Source organism: Diadema antillarum, unplaced genomic scaffold (genome assembly GCF_040938485.1).
Source record: "Diadema antillarum isolate AM-2024a unplaced genomic scaffold, OU_Dant_1.0 seq00000460_RagTag, whole genome shotgun sequence".
In the NCBI taxonomy this organism is placed as follows: Eukaryota; Metazoa; Echinodermata; class Echinoidea; order Diadematoida; family Diadematidae; genus Diadema; species Diadema antillarum.
The window spans coordinates 3,367,556-3,385,972 of record NW_027271431.1 but is presented as its reverse complement, the minus strand read 5'-3'; the positions used below and the strand labels follow the sequence as shown (position 1 = coordinate 3,385,972).

The following is an 18,417-nucleotide window of genomic DNA, read 5'->3' as shown; positions in this document are numbered from 1 at the left end:
TGTCATATCATGTATATTTTTGCCAGATAAGAATAAATTGGTGTCATCTGCAAACATAATTGGGTTTACAATATCACTCACAAAACACAGATCATTTACATATATCAGAAAAAGCAATGGTCCTACAGTGTAATACAGAACCTTGAGGAACACCAACATTTATAAAATTATATTTCGAGTAATGATTATCAATAAATACATATTGTTGTCTGTCTGTTTTCAAACCACTGTGAAAGGTTGATAATGACACAAGGAATAGATTATCAAAGTTTGATAGTGTAGTAATATCACTTTCCATGTACAATGCATCAATGTTTTTCTTCCGACGAATGTCCGTATTATCTTATTATTATCTCCATTATTTGTTTTTCCACTCTGGGGGTATTGTTCCTTTATATTGCTTGTTTGTGAAATTTTGAGCTTAAGTAGAGATGGTTGCCGAATATGTGCAATGAACTGCTCGTTACAGCAAAAGCTACAGTCAAGCTTCTCATAGCAACCATGTGTCTAATGCAGCCTGTGTCCACCTCATTTTTCTCTTGCGGTCAGTATTTCATATTTAGTAGTGACTACAAACTTCAATTGGTGATATGTTGAAACCTTTTGCGCTCAGATGTGTATAGATGCATTTATTTTTTTTTAATGACTAATAGTAATACTGTGGGTTGAAGTCGAATGTGCTGCCAATTTAGTGTGTAAATGTACTCGCCGTAGGTTTGTGCAGAGTAGGAAAAAGAAATACTGCCTACAGTATCCACCTGCCCATGAAGGCCACTTTTGTTTCCATTGAGTGGTTGCTGTGTGCAGGTTGAACTGAATTTGAAATGCAATGTCATGTTTCAAGTATGTATTTCAAAAAAAGGTCTGTGATTTTGTATCATATATTTGAGTAATGTGTAGAGATATGAAATCAGTCACATTTGATGAGGTAGTTGCTGGTAGTGGAAGTACCCCCTCTTCTGTTGTGACTGAGCAAGTCATCACATGCCAATGCTTTTGCAGAGTTAATGAGGAATGCATGTGAGTAGTAATTGCATAATCAAAAGCAGGTCGTTTGAGACTTGCTTACCAATGAGATTATAGAATAGTTCTCTTTAGACCAGTGTACTGACATGTTCACATTCAATTCTTACATTTAAAAAAGGAAAGAAAAAAGAGTTGTTTATGACAACCAAAAAGCTTGCTACCTGAGGCTTGTGTTAAATCCCTAATGTACAGTAGACTCAAAGTACTGTAGTGTATTAAACAGGAAGAGGTGAATTTAACCGCTTGTTTCACAAAATATCCATATTCAAACTAGTAAAATAGAACATTCCCCTTTCCCCTTGAGGACTTGTACATGTAGATAAAATCACCAGTGCATTTAATATCTACTGTGATTTTTATAGTGGTGCAACTTTGCAGGATAAAGTGCAGAAATATAACAGAACATTAATTTTTAACCCCCCCCCCCCGATTTAAAGGTCAAGAGCGATGTAATAATGCGAGAAAGCTGAGATTGTCCTCATCCTTTCTGCCAAGATTGGATTAAAACTTGTCAATATCATGGGAGGGGATATTTGACCAGAAATAAAAAGCAATAGGACTTTATAATTGGATGTTTTTTGTGGTTGTTGCCTTTTTAACTGTTTGTTTGAGCAGTGTAGTTCTTTTCTCCGACTCTCCCTGTCCCTTCTCCCCGCCCCCCTTTTTTTGCTTGTAATGAATTTTTCCTGGTACTGTCCCATTTAGCCAAATGAAGCTAGGAAATTTGAGGTAGGCAGTGGAGTCGAGGGGGAGGGGTTATTAATTTAATATCTGAAGAGTTCCCTTGGGCCACAGATCAATCAATATCTGAGGCAATAAATCACAATTTGGACTCCTACCAGTCTTACTGATGTTATTCAAGCAAATGTCTGTCTTTGGACACATGTATTTATGTTGCTGGCCTGGAATTCACATGAAAATATCTTTATGTTGATGTTGTGTTATGATCATAAAGCCAGTTAGTGAGGGCATCTATCAATTACAAGACACTTGACATCTTCGGCCATGACTTCATCTATTGGTATGCGTGTTTGTTCATGTGTGTGTGTGTGTGTGTGTGTGTGTATGCATGCATACTCAGTGTCATCCTGCAGTGGAAGGAAAGAGGAACAACCAGATGGAATGATTTTACGGATTAATTACATCAATGTGTGAGTAGATAACATCTTTAGCACCAATTGGAACATTCATTTTCATGCAGCTTTCCATAGTTCATATTATTGCGTGGTAACTGAATTACTGAAACTTGAAAGCAAATTTTACACTTGGAAGGAATAAGGCATTGCAAGTGAGGCTTAATCTCTATGAATAGTAGTTAGTATGATCTGAAAATTTCATCATGAATATGACTAAAAATTGATTTTTATTAATTGGATTAAAATGGCAGTGAATTTGATGTGAATATATGCAGAGATTAAAAAAAAAAAATTATACATAGAAACCAAGTTGGGAGTCACCATCTACTATTGAATAGGTGCCTGTCGAAATTTGCATTTTTTTTTTCAGATATATTATGGTGTTGCTTTATTTTATTCAATTTTGACACAAATTTTTAACTACAATTTGCCGAGTCATGACAGCGCCAGACTGGTAAACCCCACTGCCACAGACTCACTTTGAGAGTCTGCATGTATGTATCCTTATTTCTACTACCAACAATGTGTTCTGTAATTTAGGCCGACTTATTCTACTAACCTGGTTATGCCTTAATTAAATCTATAACTATTATAAAAGGTGTGGAATAGAGAAGTCTGGATTTGAGCGAGGATCAAGACCGTAAATATTCTGATTGGATGTAATGAGATAGATTTTTAGATAGACGAGCAGTTGGTTTGCGGGCATAACCGTTATTAAGTATATTTTGTTGGTAAATCTCCAATTTTTGTACCCAAGGAGCTATTTTGAATGAGTTCATGAATATGAATACAAAAAATGGATCTCCAATGTAAATTGGGTCATTGAATTATAGTTTTTGCTTTACGGAAGTTTTGAAAACACACAGTTTCATGGAGTACCTTTTTGACATAACCATCTTCGACTGATTTTATTTGTGTGTATAGCAAGCAACTAACTGCGTATGCTGATTATTCTTCCTCTTGAGAGAAGGCGAAGAAATATGTTGATAATTATATGATCACTTTTCTGTATTAAATTGGGCTGCATAACATGCATCCTGCATGAGGTCTTTATTATACTCTGAACTGTCACCAAAATGGCCAAATAATGATATTGGTAGCTAGACTGTGTCAATATGTCTATTTCAAAAGAAAAGAAAGGAAAAAACCCTTTCTGGGTTTTTTCTTCTTTTTTTTTTTCTTTTTTTTTCTCTTTGATTCACACTTCACCTCGAGAAAATTCAGTTTTGACTCATACTTGACTGGTCTTTATTTCAATAGGTCGATCATTTGGGATCCATGTTGGGATGCGAGCGATGCAGGACTTTGCATTGGAATGTTGATAGCATTGTTGAAAGCATTGTTGCCATGCTCTGGCGCTCCAATCTGCATCCTTACTTTAACTGCATTCTAAATGCTTGTCCTGAAACACTTTTATAGATATCCCGTTTATAATACCAAATTTCGTTAGAATACTGAGGCATAATCTCTACGTTCCTTATCATTTTTTTTTCCAGGACCTTGATAAAATATGTGCTTTTTTGACAAAATTGTATAGAATCTGATACTTTGTATAATGCTTTTGATTCAAATTGGCACTTAGACCAGAGTGGCATGTATTTGAAGGACCTATAGACAGAAGCTGTTTAGCCAAAGAAAGCGACTATAATATACTTTGCATGTTTATGTAAGTACACATTCTTGGAAGTGGAATGGTTACCCATCAGGACAATTGATATTCAAATGAAATCATGTTTAATATAACAAAAGTTATAAGTTGTTATATGTGTAGGAGCAATGTGATTTGGTCCTATTTAGTAGGTACAACTAATACGTGCTGGTTACAATGTAGGTCCCAGGTGCATGCCTGGAATGTATTTGGGAGATGGGTCGGTCGAATGACTCCAGCCCGACTAGAAAGGTTCAATTGGTAAATTTGAGACCCTGGAAACGCACATATCTCTGTCAACCTTTTATTAGTGTGCATCCTTTAGGTGAAAATGTGCATGAAAAGATTGATGCATCATGAACTACAGCAGTGTATGTGTGCAAAGGTATTGCAACTGTAATTCTTGGCACAGGGATGGCGGGTGAATTTTTTACTTTTTTTTTTCTTTTTTTGTATTCAACCAACTTGTGCCTGAAAGTGTATTATACATTAATATTGAACTGATGTATAATGGGCAACCATAAAAATGTAACTATTGTTTAGATTTTTTTTAAAAATGGTAATGACAGTGCGACTGGGTGTCATTCTTGATAACCCAGGTTATGTATAAAACACAAGCTCACTGGGTGTACCTCACCGATGAGAGTGTGTTTGTGTAATTATGATTTTGTATTGCATGTTGGTTTTCTTTTTTATAGAGGGCAGATGTTTAATGAATTTTACATTTTGCATTTCAATGCGGCACACACCCAATGGTTGACTCTGCAGTTGTTTGCCCCTTTCTGTATAATACTCATACCCCCGTTTACTCAGTGCGGTACTGGGCGGAATTTGTAGTGCATCTGGTATATGTGACCGTGCACCTCGGGGTGAACATGGGGTCGCACACGCTGTTTTTTTGCGTGGGGACTGAAAGTGAGTGGGGTGGGTCGGCTTGGCCGGACTTGATTTTTTCATGAGGGAGCGGGTCTTCTTTTGCATCATGCTAAAATTTGGTATCGTGGGAAGGGCAGGAGGGTGTGTTTTTGGCGGTTTGTCTCGAACATTTTTGGTAGAGTGATGTGATTGGGTGTGTTTTTGGAATCCCTTTTTCATTTAACATCTAACATAACAGAACAAAGTCTATTTGGTTTGAGTTGTACATCTTTAAGGCTTAGGGTCTGCTCTTTCAGAGTGGGGTCTTATGTGGAAACTCATGTTCGCGACTTTTTGTTTTTGTTTTGAGGTGCAGGGTCACATATTTTATTTATTGCGATTTATTTCGATTGGAAGGACATTATAAATTAATTAGTTTTTCCTTTGTTCTGCTGGTTGAAATACATGTATTGTTTTAAAAAATATTTGCTCTTGGAAAGGGTTGACGTACTTGAATATCATAATGAGATTTACTTCATTGCGATATATAAACTACGTCATTACCATGTCCTTCACTACTATGCGGGTTTCGACTTTCTTTCTATTTAAGATTTTATGAGGTTTAGTTTTGCAACTGTCATAAGCTATCTAGGCTATAGGCAAGATACTCATAAAAATGAAAATTTTGTTGAGGCGGGTAGGCTGAATGTCAATGCAAGTCTGCATATATCGCCACTCGCCAGCTACATATAGTTTTTTTTTTCACTTTTTTTTTTCCTCAATTTATTGGCTGGGTTAGGGATCGGTATCTAGGGATATGGATAGGGCGTGGTTGAGGTATGTTAGATGTTGTGTGTTTGGAATGTTTGTACCACATGTGCAGTTGGAAGGAGACATAGGTTCCTTTTCTGTGATGGTTCTGCTATTTGCTCGCACTCAAACTAATTACATGTTTATACAAATCAGCTGTGCTCTCTTTGTACTCACAACTCGTTGGAAATTCTTGGAGAGGCCTGAACGGGAACGCATGGGAGAGGACTTTGTATTATTCATGTCTTGTACCAATGCACGCTTTATCATTCATAATGAGAATTTAGTTATATAATGGAAACAAATGAGCATCTTACGTTAATTTCTTTGAATGTTCGGGGAATAAGGGATAGGGCTAAGAGGAATAACATTTTTGCATGGTGTAAAAGCAAAGGAAGTGACATTGTTTTTCTTCAAGAAACTTATAGTACTGTTGATGTAGAGGAAAGGTGGAGCTCAGAGTGGGATGGCTCAATGTTTTTCAGCCATGGATCAAACCATAGTAGGGGAACTTTAGTTTTGTTATCCCCAAATTTAAAGTTTAAATTTGAGAATGTTTTATTAGATAAAGATGGGCGTTATATATTACTGAAGGGAGAACTGAGAAGCGTGAAAATATTAGTAGGTAATTGTTATTTCCCAACTAGAGATAAAGAAAAAACACAGTTTGAATTTTTGGATAAGCTAAATACTAAGATAGCGGAATTGTATGATCCTTCTCAGCTCGTAGTTTTAGGGGGAGATTTCAATATACTCATGAATGGAAAATTAGATTATATGGGGCAAAAGAATATTATAAAAACTAAGTTTAATGAGAAATTGGAAGAATTTTTGAGAAGGTATGAGCTAGAAGATGTGTGGCGAAAAAGAAACCCGGATAAAAGGGAATTTACTTTTAGGCAAAAGTGGCCAATCGTTCAAAGTCGTTTAGACTATTGGTTTTTTTCCTCTAATGCACTTAATTTGGTTAATAAGTGCGATATCATTACGTCAATTACACCTGATCATTCTTGTATTTTGTTACAACTTAAGAATCTAGCAGATAAATTTTCATTTGGTAAATCTTATTGGAAATTTAATAATAGTTTATGTGCAGATCTTGAGTTTGTTAATATGTTGAATGAGAAAATTTATCAATTAAGGGAACAATTGATTCCAGAAATCCAGGATAAATTACTTTTTTGGGATTTTTTAAAGATGAAAATGAGAAATATTATAATCAGTTATTCGAAGGAGAGGGCAAAACGAAGGAGAAAGGAAATAGAAAAGTTAGAATCAGAAATAAGTCATTTACAAACTCAATTATTGACTTTACCTGTAAAATTTATAACGGATGAAATTGAAGAGAAAAAAACAGCACTAAACAATTTGTATGATTATTCTCGCCAAGGTCTGAGAATCAGGTCAAGAGCAGAGTGGTATGAAGAGGGAGAACAGAAAACACAGTATTTTGAACAGTTGTTGAAATCTAAGAAAAGGAAAAGTGTTATCAAAGAAGTATACAATGAAAAGAAAGAAATAGTGTCAGATAAAAATGAGATTTTGAAAATTATTAGAACATTTTATGAAAAATTGTATTCTGCTTGTGATATCCTTGAAGATGAAAAGTTGATGTTTTTATCTGGTATTCCCAAATTAAATGAAGAAAGTAGAAATTTATGTGAAGGTGAAGTAACTAAAAATGAATGTTATGAAGTTTTGAAGGAAATGAAAGTTAATAAGTCTCCGGGAAATGATGGATTTACTGTGGAGTTTTATAATACTTTTTGGCCAGTTTTAGGAGATATTTTAGTTGAAACGCTAAATGAGGCATATAATAGGGGGGAACTGTCTACATCTCAAAAGCAAGGAGTAATTACACTTATAGAGAAGGAAGGTAAAGATGGTATGTATGTTCAAAACTATAGACCTATTACTTTGTTAAATGTTGACTATAAGATTTTATCAAAAATATTAGCTAAAAGGATTCAAAAGGTGTTACCGGAAATTATTCATCATGATCAAGTAGGCTATATGAAAAACAGAAATATCGGAGAAGCTGTAAGAATAATAGATGACATTCTTTTTCATGCATTGGAACATCCTTGCGGTTATCTAGTTGCGGTGGACTTTGAGAAAGCATTTGATTCGGTAGCGCATATCTTTTTATTTAAAATTCTGCAATTATTTGGTTTCGGGAATTCATTTCAATTTTGGGTTAAAGTCTTGTACACGGATATCAGTAGCTGTGTTATGAACGGTGGAAACTCAACGGGGTACTTTAATATCAAACGGGGTGTGAGGCAGGGTGATCCTCTGTCTCCATATATATTTTTATTAGCTATGGAAACTTTAGCTGGAGCTATTAGAAAAGATAAGGATATTAATGGAATTAAATTTGGTCAAAATGAAATAAAACAAATTTTATACGCGGATGATATTTCTTTGTTTGTGAAAGATGAGGGTTCAATTAAAAGGTTACAATTTTTATTTGATGAATTTGGGAAAATAAGTGGTCTCAAAATAAATAAAGGGAAGACTAATTTCTTATGGCTTGGGGAGGAAAAAGATAGGCCAAATATTCATTTGTTTGGGAATTTTGTTCAAGAAATCAAAATATTAGGAATTTATTTTTCCTTAGATGTTAAGGCAAAAGAGAATTTAAATTTTAAAGAAATATTAAGTAAGATAAAAAGTCTTTTAGGATGGTGGAAAGAAAGAGATTTAACACTTATGGGAAAAATACATCTTATGAAAACATTCGCCTTGTCAAAATTGAATTATGTAGCATCACTTATTGTTGTTCCTCAGTGGGTATTTTCAGAAGTCGAAAAAATTACCTTTGATTTCTTATGGCATGGCAAAGACCGTATAAAGAGAAATATTATGTATCAAGATTATGAGTTTGGGGGTTTAAGAATGACGAACTTTCGGTTATTTGTTAAGGCACAACGTATTATGTGGCTAAAACGCCTTCTACATGGAGAAAAAGAAGTTGGGTGGAAATTATTTTTTGACTTCTGTTTTAGTACTGTAGGAGGTAGATTCCTGTTTATGTGTGACTTTGATTCATCTATTATGACAGATAATGTACCACCTTTTTATTCGGAAATATTGAAGGTTTGGCTCGATATTTATAAATATAGACAATTGGAAAATGAGGTTGTAAATCCAATAATATTTAATAATAGGAGTGTACGCATAGCAGGTAGGATGTTTTTTCATAGAGATTTATTTGATGCAGGAATAATTACAATACAAGATATATTAGATAACGGTCATTTGAGATCTCAGTCACATTTTCAAAGCTTGGGTCTTGGTTTTAAGGTAGAAGAATTGCTTAAACTGAATGATATATTTAATGCTATACCCCAGAAATGGAAGGATTCTATGAGAGCAGGTACACTTCAGCAAGTTGATTCCACAAACTTTGACTTAAAATTGATTTTTTCTGGTCAGAGAGTAAATTTGCAAGTTTTAAGATCGAGAAAAATATATGAGGCTATGGTGGAAGATTTACAGTCATCTTATGTTTTACAAATCAAAGATGACCACAGTAGCTATGATTATACAAACAAAGAAATAAAAGATCTTTTTATTAAACCGAGTAAGTGTACATTGATAAGAAAATATAGAGAATTTCAATTTATGATGTTACATGGCGTAGTTTACACTAAGGAGCGTTTAATGAAGTTTGGTTTTGTAACAGACAGCCTTTGTTCCTTCTGCCAACATGAGCCTGAAACTTATCTGCATTTATTTTTACACTGTGTTAAAGTGAAACCGTTATGGGAATTCATAATTAATTATTTTGATATAAATGAGTTAAGGAATATGAATTGGAGAGATATATTTGGGGGAATTTCTGGTTATTCAAATAGATCAAAATGTGTAAATACTTTGATTATCTTAACAAAATACATCATTTTTAAATCTAGAACGGGAAATAAGTTACCCACTGGAGAAAAGATGCAAAAGATTATTGTTGAATTAATAAATGAGGAAAAAATCCTTGCGACCAAGGCTGGGAAGCTACATGTACATTTACAAAAATGGGAATATTTTGAGACTTCGTTGAATAAACCAGTCTGAAGCTACGTGCAACGTCTGTGACTTTTAAGAAAATAGTAATGTTTCCATAGTATTCCACTCTTTCTTTTCTTCATTTTTTTCCCTTTCCTTCATTCCTCCTCCTCTTCTTCTTCTTCTTCTTTTTTTTTCTCTTGTGTTGTTTTGTATTTTCTCCCCCTCCTTTCCCATGCGTTCCTGTCAGCCTGTTGGCGGGCTGATTATATAACTATATTTACTATATTGTGATGTGTAGGCAAGAGCAGTTAACCAAATTAGGTGCATGTGTATGTGTGTGTGTATGGGTGTGTTTGTGTGTGTTTGTGTGTTGCATGTGTACAGATAGGGGTGGGGGAGGAAACAGGAAGGGAGGGAACTGGTGGGGGTGGTCATAGGGACTCAGTAAGGGATATGAGTTAGTAGGTGGGCGGGTATTGGTTGATAAATAATATGGTTCCATTATTTATTACTGTATAATTTTGCTGCATAATTCATTTGGATGATTATTAAGATTAATGCTAGAAGAATTGAATTATCACTGTTAAATTTAAGCAATTTTTTTTGAGAGCATAGGGGAAGTGACTGTATGTAAATTGATAATTGTTCATGAAAATGTAATTTTTGTTATGTCATTATGTACAGCAATAGCAAATTTGCTATTATGATCACAAATGTATATTTTCGTCATTTCAATTGTAGCAAATGAAAATTGTTTTTTTTTCTATTACTTTGAATGGAACAGAATAAACATCGTTGAAAAAAAAAAAAATACTCAGTATATGATTTTGTGTGTGAGGAGAGAGAGGCAATGCATATAGTCAGAGCAGGAACAGATGTACCGTATATAAATCTGATTAGATTGTATTTTTTAAGACTTATGCACTGTTCTGCAAACTGATCATTGAAAAGAGGCACAGACATACATTGTAAGTGACCTAAAAATGACATAAGTTTTATCCCCATAAAAGATAGGAATGCTAAGATATTTATCATTCATTTCTGCTACTATTTTAAGGCAGATAGGTGGTAAAATTTTGAGGGAAATATGCATGGTAATGCAGTGTAAATTCATTTTGTGTTGGAAATGTCATTTGTAGAGATTATGCACTGCAGATTGTATGTCATGAAAATTGCCGATCAAGGACTGTATTACAGTATATATATATTGCACTTGTTCCTGGAGCATAATACATGTGCTAATCATTCTTGTTTGTTTCTAGATTTGATATATTCATATGCTTGTTTAGATTCTGTATTAAATCCAGTGATCTATCATTAAAAGATTGTTTCATAATTCCAGAGCTAAGGGATGTTAAGTAGGAATGGTATGATGTTGTTTTTGTTTCAGTGTAATCTCCTACATGGTGGAAAGCAAAGCATGATCTGTAATATATATCGAACTCTGTAACATATACCACAATCTGTAATATATGCCATAATCTATGATATATGCCACAGTCGATGATATATCCCACAAAATGAACTCTATGAGTGAAAACAGGTACACAAATCAAGCAAAACATGATACAACAGAGGAAGAATATGTGGTGTGATTGATATTGTCAGAACCTTGGTCTTCTCAAGTGAGAAGTTTCTTTTCAAGTGAGAAGTTGCTTCTAAGGAAAATCTTTAAGGAATATTGTGGTATGTGAAATATGAGAAGGGAAGAAAAATGTACTTGTGAGATAGAGTGGCACACTCAACATGATAGTGGGTGAAGGAGGGGGGGAATCTGAAGCTGGATTGTGTTGGATAGATATAGATCAAAATGCTTATATGTAGTACAGTTGAACCTCTCTTATCCGGCCTCCCTTTATCCGGATCTCTCTATTATACGGACGCAATCTCGCCGTGATTTTTTTAAAAATAATTACGGGAGGAAAGGGAGATTCCCAACTCCTTGAGAACTCCTACACAAACACACATGAATTACATATTACTTCCAACATGATGATCGAATTTTGAAGCATAGTTTCGTCAACTCGTACTGTTTATTTTCAAGTTCTACTTGATACATTTCTTAATGATTAATTAGGTAAATCATCCCAAGAATTTATAAAAGAAAATGATTTCATTCTTGCAAACACAAACCTCTATTTTGGGGTCTGTTACTGAGTGTAACAATGAAAAGGTTGTGGTATACACATTACTACATGTGGTACTACAATGGGCTACATCAGTATTATTGTGTGTATATATATATGTACATGTATAAAGCACTGAGTCTCCCGTACCCGGCCAAATCCCTTATCCGGATGAGCCCCGGTCCCGACTTGTCCGGATACGAGAGGTTCACTGTATTACTCTGCGATGATCAGAGTGATGTCACAGGATGACATCTTTAGTGTGTGCATCCTCCTGGGATCGCTTGTACATCAGTTCCTCTCATGTGCAGTAAACTGTGTACGACTCTCAATGTTGGCCTCTGTTCAGGGATTGGCCATTCTTTCGGCAGTTTTCCAGTATCCTAGTACTTTATTTAGGAGGATTAGTCTCTGCTCAAGAAGTCAAGATGTTGACAGAGAAGCATGAACAGTCATTCTGTTTGGAAGGGAAGCCACTTTTAGCATTGGAAGTCATGCTGATTTAGGAGGATTAGTCTCAACTCAAGATGTGATGATGTTAAAAAAGGAGCATGAACATTTGAACAGTAACAGGGAGAATGTGTGGAAAAAATTGTACAGCTAGAAATTCAAAATGTTTTATGTTAGCTTTCATTAGCTGGGGGAAGCAACTTCAGCATAGAAGCTTTGCTTATGGTGGAGGATAGTCTCAGCTCAAGATGCCAAAATAATGAAAAGAGGAACATGAACAGTCACACTTGGTGGGGTATCCACACTCTGCACAGAAGCAGTGTTTTACAAGGGCTTGACATTAATTTTATTTTTCTCTTGTGGCCTGTTCAGGCCATTACAATTATTAAATTCGAAATGTTGGTGGCTCAAAAAAGAAATGTAATTGTGCTAAGTAAAAGGAAACAAAGCAATTTATTTTAAATTGTAGTTGCCTGATTGGCCCACCAAAAGAATACATGCGTTTTGAAAGTTTTAATGCATGAAACCAAATCTTTGTGTCTAGTTATACCATTGTAGAGCTCAGGCTGTGCAGTTAGCCACAGAAGATGCATACTCAATGTATATATGGTGTGTGTGTGTGTGTGTGTGCATCTGTGTGTGTGTGAATCTCAAATGGAATGTTATATGTTATGACATGTGTTTGAATGGTATATGAATATAAATGAAGAGAAATTAATCAATGACTGCACCCCCCACCCCCCCACCCCCCCCCCCCCCCCCCCGAAGAAGGTTCCAGAGCCCCTGTGTTGTACTTGTAAGCATATTTGTTTTTGCTGTCAGTGCAAATGATCTCTCTTTTATACCTATAACAGAAATTAGAAATATTATTAGAAGGAACTGTATAGAGTTGTGTTTGTGAAGAGAATTTTGCTCTAGATACTAATATTGTAACTCTTCAGGGATATGTTATTGTTATATGGCTTGTCATGTTGTGTGCCTGTCATTTTGTTTCCAAGTAATCCTAATTCATCTTGCTTGATATAGCTTATCTAGCAAAATCCTACAACAGCAGTATGGTAACAGAGCTGAATCATAATCAAATACTCCATGGAAAAAGAAAAGAAAAGAAAAAACAAAAACAATAGTAACAATCAGCTTCCCCCAGAGCTAGCCTAAATTGTTATTGTATTCAAGATGATCTACTTAACTTACTCAATATTTTTAGAATAAATGAAGGGAGATGGAGAGTCTCAAATGCCATATACTTCTAATGACCTGAAAAATTGACGCTGATTTATAAATCAACATAGATTTTTAGATCATATCCCACATAGGAGGCAATTCTCGTAGAATATCGTTTGTAATAGTTCGGACTAACAAAGAAAAACATGAGAGAGGGAGGGGATGAGGAGAAAGGAACATTTTCTGAGCCAATGAATTGATTGACTCAAATAGATGGGCAAATCCCATCAGATTGGATCTGAAATTACACAGAATGTTTGGGGCGAAATCAGATTGGGCAATCGCAAGTGAAAGAGCTCATTGTGAAAACAGACTGGAAAGTCGGGAAGAGAAGGGAGAGAGAGAAAAGCGGGGTACTCTCATCGATTTTTTTTCTCTTCCACACGGGTGGAGCGCAATGTTTATGTTAGCGGGAAATTCTAGTTGTTTAACCATCGCGATTTGCTCCATCATCCCCGCACCCGTCGCTGCACTGATCTGATCCTCTCTGCTGCAAAGTAGGCTAATTCATCCACCCTAGGCCGGGGCCCTTACCCAACTGACAGCCAGATTTCACCGCGTGCGATGAGATTTGTAGAAATGGAGTGAAGTGATTACGGGATTTGGGAAAACACATTATAAGGTTCAAAGAGGCTATAAAAGATGAAATTTGGTTTAGATTTCAGCAAGTTTATAAGCTTTGAATGCTGTACAATTAAGTTTACTCGAGGAAATTTAAAAAAAAATGGGAACATAACAAATTTATATGCAAATACCAAAAATCCTTGAACTCATTGAATATCAAAGGAAACTGTTGACTCAATTTCCTGCCAGAGTATGAAATTCTTCTTGTTGCCCTGAATAAGCCACAGATATTGAAACAGAAAACATTGCCAAATGAAGTAATATGGCTATAAAAAACGGAACTTAGTTTTTATTATTTCACTGTTGATTGATAACCATGTCCTACTGTAGTAGCAGTGGAACCATCAACAGTTAGCATAAGTCATATGATATTATTTTATGTCAGTCTATTGGAATGGTTGTTAAGTCATGACATCATCACCTCTTTCAGTTTGTGTGTATTTTATGAAAACTTGTAATACTAGAATTTTACAGCTTTTTTTATATGTTGTATTATGTGTAATTTTGATAAGACATTTGTCATTATGTTCTCTGGTGTTTTGAAATTAGACTGAACATGGTTTTAAATTATTCGTAAATTGTCTTTCCTTTCCATGTACTATAAGCACCCCCCCCTAAAAAAATAAATAAAATGTTGTCCCATGTCTGACTGTAAAGATACAGATCTGACAAATTGCACATTCCTCATATTTTAAAGTGTTCTCTCATCACCTAGGGAAATGCATTCACACAATTCGTGTAAAACGGGGAGAGAGAGAAAAAAAATTGCCGGGCCCAAAGAATGGGAAATTTTGTGACAGCTTTTTCTCTATTTTGACATTTCTTTTTCAAATTTCATTTTACCTTAAGAAGTTAAAGAAATGACTACCCTTTTGTGTGTTTAATTTCATGGAGTGGCATAGCACTGTAATAGAACACATCAAAAGTACGAAAATCTCCATAAAAAGTCCTCATGGCATTATATGCCAATTATGTTCTCTATCCTCTCAGCTGATGGGATGATGTGGCAGCAAGGTTTATTGTGGGGTAAAGTTATTTTAAATAGAAAGGCAGTTTTATGTATGCTTCCACGGTACAGTAGTAGTTACTCTTACCCCATTTATACTGCATGTTAGTTTCAGAGCCTCCTCGAGGAGGTTCGAAAGCCCGCTCAAAAAAGCGGTCTCTTGTGTGTTTTATACTGCTTGGGCTAGTTTCGCCCAAGCAGGCCTGTCTGGCTTCGTTCCCATGGTAATCAAGTCCCCATCTGATACAGGGCGCAGGCTTCTGAATTTCTGAAATATATAACTGCAAACGTGATTAAGCGCAGAAGTGTGCAAGTTGTGCGCCATTTATCAGGGGCAGTTGGTCACGATGCCTGGTTTGTTTATACTGTAAGCTGGCAATGACCTTCAGTGATAACTTCCAGGTCGGCAAAAAAGCGGCTTATCAAACCCCCATAGCATTTTTACTGCAATTAAAGGACAAGTCCACCTTCATATACATAAGGATTGAGAGAATGCAGCAATATTAGTGGAACACATCAGTGGAAGTTTGAGGAAAATTGGACAATCCGTTCAAAAGTTACGAATATGTTAAGTATCTGCGCAGTCACTGCTGGAAGAGAAGACTACTACAGTGTATGATGTCACATGCGTACAACTATATAAGGAAAATAAAAAGAGAATTTCACAAAACTTTACTTTTTGAATTAAGTGCACATTTCTTCGACTTGTTACTGACATATGTTAAGGGTAATATTATTCCCCCTGCCTTCTGAAAGAGAGAAGTCAAGTGCTCTTTTGTCATGCAAGAAAAGTGAGAATATGTTGAATTTTCTTTATTCTTTCTTTATATCGTTGTACTCATGTGACATCACAAGCTACAGTAGTCTTCTCATCCAGCCTTGAATGAGCAGAAACTTCAAAAATTCATAACTTTTGAACGGATTGTCCGATTTTCCTCAAACTCGCAATGATGTGCTCTACTAATATTGCTGCATTCACTCAACCCACATGTCTATGAAGGTGAACTTGTCCTTTAAGGCTTTTTGAGGATGCTATAAGGCTTCATAACCCCCTTTTTGCTTTAGTAGGATATATGGGGTATCAGTAGCAGTAAGCACTTGACATATAGGCAAATTTTCAAAGTCAGAAGATTGGTGTGGGAGTCACCAAGATTAAAATTTTGTGAACTTCAGCGGGGAGACAGAATTTCATCAGCAGCCAGTATTTTGCAAGAAATTATGTGAACCGAGCACTCTTCAAATTTCATCGCATCCTCCACCGCCATTGATTTCCTTTTAACCGACCGGGAGCTGGATTGCATTTTCTTTAACCCGCTGAGGACGAGTCCCGAGTATACTTGAGCAAGTGTCTACGGGAAATGCGTATTGCAGCAAATTAAAGCAGGCAGTCCTCAACGGGTTGAAATAAAACAGCCAGCATAAAGACTTCTTGCTTTGGCATTCCAATGGGTCATACTGCAGATGACCCTTTGGCATTGGCGGAATTAGTACCTTTCTCTTATTTATTTCAAGGGGCTGTTCTCATTATATCTCCCACTGTTTCTAATGGCAGAAATCTTATGTGAATGTTTGATTCTAAAATCCAGCTTTCTTGACAGAAGAGAGGGATGTAATTCATGTTACTTCACTATCAAAACAGAACTTCAACTCATCTGGCATTGACATATTTGCTGTACGAGTAGACGACAGAGATTCCTGAAGTTGTTTTAAAATCAGCTAGAGTCATAAGAACATGCATGATGTTACTGCATAGGGTAAAAAGTCTATTCCTGTAAAGATGTACTTATTCCCACTGAAAGTTAGAATATCATCATTCTTTGTAACAGTCACGTGCATTATCAGAATCATCCTGCGTGTTAATTCAGCTTGTCTACCATAAATGCAGATTTTTAATTGGGTCATTGGTATCAATATTATTTCTTGCAGGGAATGTTTGGGAAGTTTGATATGAGTATGTAGCCTTACCATACTAAATATGTCACAATCTGTCCTCTTTTTCTCTTCTTTTTTTGTATGTCAATCAAAATATATTCTGGTATTCTCCCGCTGCACATCACGGGTTACCATTGTTATGTGGGTCATGCTACTTCCCCCAATTTTCCCTTTATTAGTTTTTGCTATTTTATTTTTCATCTTTTATTTTCATTTGCGTGGGCATCGGCTGTTAAAGTTTGCTTGTTTTGACATTTGAAATTGCTCCTGCCCTCAGGCTTTTTCATGTTTATTTTTATCTCTCCTGGGGGAAAAGCATGCCTGAGACGTGATAGCAATATCTTATTTTCTTGATGCATGTTTTTTTTTCCTTCCTTTACGATTGACTTTACTTGGTGTAATAAGGCTTTGAAAGCTGGAGGAAGTAATCTCGTTTTAACTGTAAGAGATATGCAGCATTTGATTACGATGTTCTTGCGAGGAAATTGAGACCTGATTAGGTCTGTAAGTTGCTCGTAATACTTGAAGAGATTTGCATCAAATGTGCGGGCTGCATTCAGGTTTCTCCATGAATAAATTTCTTGATGGAGATTGTTTCTATGTATTAAAGTGTTATCAGAGACTCCAACTCTCCTGTTTTCGACGGGAGATCTCCCGCCGAAAACCCATTTTTGCACAATCTCCCGTTCTCCCGTTTGAGATTTGATTTCTCCCGCCCTGGCTCTGTGTCTCCCGGTGGAAAGGATTTCTTACTTATTTCTATCGTATGTTGAAAAAAATAAGCCTAAGACAGCACCAGAGAACATCTAGAATCCTAGGAACTTCGCGCTTCGCACACATCAACTTGGAGTCTCCCGTTTGCCAGGGGTTTCGGGCGGGAGAATCTCCAGATCAGAAGGTGCTTGGGGTTGGAGTCTCTGTGTTATGGATGTCCCTGAGTTGACCTACATGTTATTGCTATGTTTTAACATAATGTAGAAATATAGATAGATAAATGAATATTTAAATGAATGTATTATGTACACATATATGTATATATGGAGTTTGATGACAAAATTCATTTAATGTGGCTAAGTTTTGCTCTACATGTTCAGCAAAACTGTTTTGTTTTTCAGAGAGGACCATCTCTATGTAGAACCACTGAAATATGAATGAATGAAACAGTAACCACAATTTTAACCCGTTGAGGACGAGGCCCGAGTATACTCGGGCAGGTGTCTATTGGTGGTGCATGTTCATAGCAAAATCAAACTGTCCTCAACAGGTTAACATACATAGACACGAATGAGAGGCGTCATGATTATTAGCATGTATGTTTTGACTGTTGGTAAGAGAGTTGTGGGGTCAAATCCCATCAGACTCTTGTCATCTTGTTACCATTCAGCAAGTCCGTGCACCTGCTCTGCTGCTCTCCACTAAAGAATGTTAACCGGGCGATATTGTTGAAAATGAGTTATTTGCCAAAAAGCTACACGTATTGCGGTGAAGCAGCCCTATTCACGACAGGAAGACTGAGAATGCTTTACTATCATGGATGTCTATTTTTCAAGAAGCTTGAAAACTTGAAATAGCATC

At 36.0% G+C, this 18,417-nt stretch overlaps 1 protein-coding gene across 1 annotated transcript in view; it reads left to right on the top strand.

Moving 5' to 3' along the window:
* The window catches only part of LOC139733111 (periodic tryptophan protein 2 homolog), a 96,394-nt gene that overhangs the window by 26,472 nt on the left and 51,505 nt on the right, over positions 1–18,417 (top strand). The gene's annotated exons all lie outside the window — the stretch shown is intronic.